A 5,261-nucleotide genomic window follows, 5' to 3' on the forward strand; every position below is an offset into this window, starting at 1 on the left:
CCATACAAAAGATACTGGCCGTATGTTAAGTCGTATAAATTATACTGGTCGTATGTTAGGCCGTATAAATTACACTGGTCGTATGTTAGGCTGTATAAATTATACTGGCCGTATTTTAGGTTGTATAATATGCCCAGAATTGCAACCTTCACTGGACCAAACCTACGATCACACATACGGTCCATATAAATTATACGGACCGTATGTTGGTCCGTGAAACTGAACGGGATAGATTTTAAGTTAATATAAGGGGACCCAAGTTCATTTATTTTCATTCCATTCTTTCTCTCCACACTTCAAGAATTCTCTAGAACCTCTCCACTTTTCATCTACAAGAAACCAAGAGAAATTAAGGATCAACTTCATCAAACCAAGACAATCAAGTGCAAAAAGCTCTCTAGGGTTGTTTGAAGTCAAGAATCTCTTGGAAATTGAAGCTAGGGTTTTCCTCAAGTGGAGTATTTCTTTCCAAAACCCGTTCCTACTCAATCAAAGGTAAGTTTTATGATCAATTCATTTCATTTAGACTATTGAGGGGTTGAAAGACTTGGATTATGGAAGGAAATAGAATATGGTGCTCAAATGTGAAAATAATGGTATTCTTGAACAGTAGTTGACATGGATCATGACTCTTGATATATTATAAGTAAAATCTTGTTATAAATGATACAAATGACGTTAAGTAAGTATAAAATTAGAACGAATACGATGTCGTGTGATAGTTTTTATTATGGATGATTTGAAATAGAATTTGGAGAATTGAATAATACATGGCCGATGAAGATTGTTGATTATGCTATGATGAATGTTGTTATGGATGTTTGAGAGTTGTATAAACAAAGGAGATGCTGCCCAATTTTTGCTAGCTTTATCTTAGCTTTATCTTGAAGGTAAAATCGTGAACGTTGAAGGGAAGCGTCAAATTGGTAGTGTTAAAAGAGACATAAAGGTATGTTAAGGCTCGTCCCTTTCTTTCAAAGGCATGGTCCTGTTTTATGTTTTTAATTGTATATTTCCATGTCCACCTTGATTTCAAAAGTTAGAAGTCCACGACTCAAAGGCATGACTCCTTTCCTGATGATCCATAAATGTTTTCCAAAATGTCCTTATGTTCCGAACCAGAGATGTATGATTCTGTAAGCTCTTATGATAACAGCGATGAACCTGTTTTACAATGATAATGATGATGTCAAAGATGAGAATATTGATCTATCTTCTTGACTTTTTCAATTTTATTGATTGATAATGATTATTCCATAATATAATCGGAGGTTACCAGCCTTACGTCACTGCGATAGGGCTATAACTTTCTTTGGGATCTTATGCATGCTACTTATATTATATATGTATATGTATATGAGGGATACGGGAAAAAGGGCGAGGCGCTATAGACGCATAGCCACCTGATCAGCTGGTATATTATGATATCGTCCCGGACGCGAGATATATGGGTTAGATGGATCGGGCCGTTCGTTCCTCATCACTATTATGTATATAGCATATAAATGGATCGGGTCGTTCGTTCTGCGGCAAAATGATATGCTTCTGGATCGGGTTGCACGTTCCGCAGCAATTCTATTTTATGTGTACGTATATGAGAAATGTTTTTATGAAAGGAAAGTTAAGCATGCATGGTATCCGCCTTAAGAGGCACTCAGATGTTCAGGTTACCCTTTTCCTTCATGATATGCTCCATGTTTCTTATTATATTATTGTTTATGCCTTATATACTCAGTACAATATTCGTACTGGCGTCCTTTTTCTTTAATGGACGTTGTGTTCATGCCCACAGGTAGACAGGGAGGTGGTCCAAATTCATAGGTGTTGATCAGCAGACTCACAGGAGCACTCCACTATTCCGGAGGTGCTACTTATGATCACATTCTTTTGTGTACATATATTAGGGCACGACGGGGTCCTGTCCCGTCTCTATGTCTAGTACTCTAGTAGAGGCTCGTAGATACGTACATGTGGGTAATGGATGCCCCACGATGACCCTATTGTATATTATATATTATTTTTGTAGCCGTGAGGGCTTATGTATACAGACATGTTTTGCTTTAGAGATTATATATGTTCAGGGTGAGTAAGATGATTAGTAGAATGGGTGGTGCTCGGTAGTTAGCTCCGAGTACCCGTCATGGCCCCTAATCGGGTCGTGACATATGAACCGTCAAAACAGGGTTGAATTTAGCGAAAGAAATGAGATATACAAAAGAATTAGAAGTGAAAACAAATTGTCTACTTGTGATCAAGATAGCTTATCAATAAATACCATCTCCCGCCAGAGCTAATACTGAAGATTGAAAACATCTGTTGAAAGCTGACAAGGCCATCATTAAATATTATCTGGAGGGAGGCAAATCAATGTGTTGACTTAGTGGCAAACAAAGGGCACAAACATAAAGAAGATCTGCTAATTTCGGCTGATACAATCCAAGATATGAAGTTTATTCTCCTAACATATTTAATTCACATCCCTTATAAAAGATTTAAAGAAATTATGGCCTTTTCTAACTTTTTTATTTTTTATATATTAAGCCATCACCATTAGGTTGTGAGCCTAAAGTGTGTGGGGTTTGGCTTAACTCCCACCATGTTAGATTAATAAGATAAACTTACAATGACTAGAGGGGGACATGGTACCTTGCCTCTTGTCTACAAAAATAGATTGAAAAAACATCAATATATAGGAAGGAATTAGCCTATACAAAGTTCCTTCCTTCTACAAAAAAGATGATGATTAACAAAGAAGTTACATTTCTCAAAGCTTCTCCTAAAAGTAGGAATATGATGTTTGTCTAGCTGTATCATGCCCTTCACTTCTTTGGGAAAATCTTGATAGTTAGTATACATGATAGTATTGCCACCAATTGAAGCTTTCTTAGCTAAAAAATCAGCCACTTGATTGGCGCCCCTGAAACAGTGATTAAATTTTGCATTATCATTTTTCAAAGTATTGGTAGTATCTTGAATGATGTGCTTCTTGAGATTGTTGATATCCTTTTGACTGCTCATATTGGCAATAACAACAAAATCCAACTCAATGTCCAAGTTATTGAAACCATTTTGCACACACCATCTAGCTCTATAGTTTGCAGCCAATGCTTCAGCATGGTTATTGCTAAAGCAGTCCACAGAGACTGAGAAAGCCATGATGAAATCCCTCTGATCATTTCTGAGCATTCCATCAATTCCTGCTTTGTTGTTGCTACTCATGAAACTTCCATCTGTATTCAATTTGATCCTTCCTTCTTATGGTTTGTCCGAGTACACAACCAAGCATTTAGTCACTAGTTTAAGCATTTCAATGTAGTCACACATGTTGTACCAGACTCCCTCAGTAGAAACCTTAGGAAAGATATTATTAATCATAGCTTTGATGTTCAATATACATTGTGTGACCATATCTACAAGAAGTCCAAGCTTTCCAAATTTCCCAACAAATAACAGTGGGGGAAACCTGCAAAAGTAGTTTATGCATTCTATTCTTTTGTTTGGTTTCCCACCCTATTTACAGAACTCTTCTGATAGGAATTTTATGATGTATGATTCCAAGAGGTGTACCAACTTACTCCATAAGTTGTTATCAACTTCTCTTTCCACAAAAACATGTTGAATTGTCTCAGTATGTGCATCCTTGCAATATAAGTAGTCAATATCATCCTGATCTCCAAATCTAACCCTCACTTCATTGACAGGTAACTTGTCAAAGTATAACCTCCAACATATAGAGGAGAACTTAAAAGGAGCTGAGTTGTGCCAAATGTTGTTAAGGTTGAGATTCTTCATTCTATGATTTCTGACAATGTTCCAAGCACTCTTTTTGGTGTATTGCCCATCCTCTGAATTAAACCATATAGCATAATCATTCAGGTCCCTCTTTTCTAAAGGAAAAGAGCTAATGTGAAGGGCAATCTATCCAGGAACAATATTATATAGCTTCTGGATATTCCAGTTGTTGTTGTTAATAAAATCCTTCACTTTGAGCCTTGATGTGCTTCCCTCCATCTAGTTAGGACAAATTTGAGCTAATGGACCATATTATATCTACTGATCCCACCAAAAACTACAGATCCCACCAAAAACTACAATCTCCTTCGATAATCCTTCAGGCTCCTTTTTATCCCTTACTTTGAGCAGAAACTTCCAAGCGTGAGAGTTACCAGCGATCCATCTCTTATGAACTGGATGAGTTCTTAAACAGTACTTTGCAGTTAGAAAATCAGCCCATATGGACTTCTTGGATCTGAAATGCCACCACATTTTCATTGTAAGAGTGTCTACAATGTCCTGCATACTTCTTATACCAATTCCAGTTTCATCCTTGGGAAAGCACAACTTATTCCAAGCACTCCAATGGTACTTATTCTTCCCATCTTTAGTGACCGAGAAAAAATTGCAAATGTGCTTCTCAATAAGCTCCATTGTACCTACCGATGGGTTAATTGCAGAGAGAATATATATATAGGAAGGGATTGAATGACACTCTTAATCAAACATATCTACCACCACAAGAAAGCATATGTCCTTGCCATCCATTAAGTATTTTTATGATTTTAGCAACCATACTATCAAAATACGCAACTTTTTCTGACCAGTGTAAATAGGGCAACCAAGGTAAACAAAAGGAAAGTTTTTATCCATAAAACCAGTACAATTTCTTATCCTATTAATTCTATATGCACAACTTTTAGGACTAGCTAGGAAAAACTCTTATCTTTATTGACCAATTGCCCAGAAGCACTTTCATATCTCTTAATGCATTTCATGATAAGCTTGATGGATTTAGTGTTGCCACTACTGTAAATCACTATGTCATCTGCATATGCAAGATGTGTAATCTGTGGACGTCTAGTATGCATAGAGAAAGGAGTAAAGTTATGGTTCATTAGTAAATTGTTAAGTGATCTAGACAGGACTTCTGCAACAATGATACGTAGTGAAGAGGAAAGAGGATCACCCTGCTTTAGACCACGAGAAGAAGTGAAAAAATCTTGTCTTGACCCATTAACAATGACATAATACCACACATTAGAATTATTTCTCCAAATCAAATCAATCCAGATTTCATTGAAACCAAATTTAGCTAAAACATCAGTTAAAAAAGACCAAGAAAGTCTATCATAAGCTTTAGTCATTTCAAGTTTTATAACTACATTACCTCCTTTGTTAACCTTATTGATACCATGCATAATTTCTTGAGTTAACATGACATTATCAGTAATGAGTCTACCAGCAACAAAACCACTTTAATTTTC

Source organism: Lycium barbarum, chromosome 9, assembly GCF_019175385.1.
Source record: "Lycium barbarum isolate Lr01 chromosome 9, ASM1917538v2, whole genome shotgun sequence".
NCBI classification, from domain to species: domain Eukaryota; kingdom Viridiplantae; phylum Streptophyta; class Magnoliopsida; order Solanales; family Solanaceae; genus Lycium; species Lycium barbarum.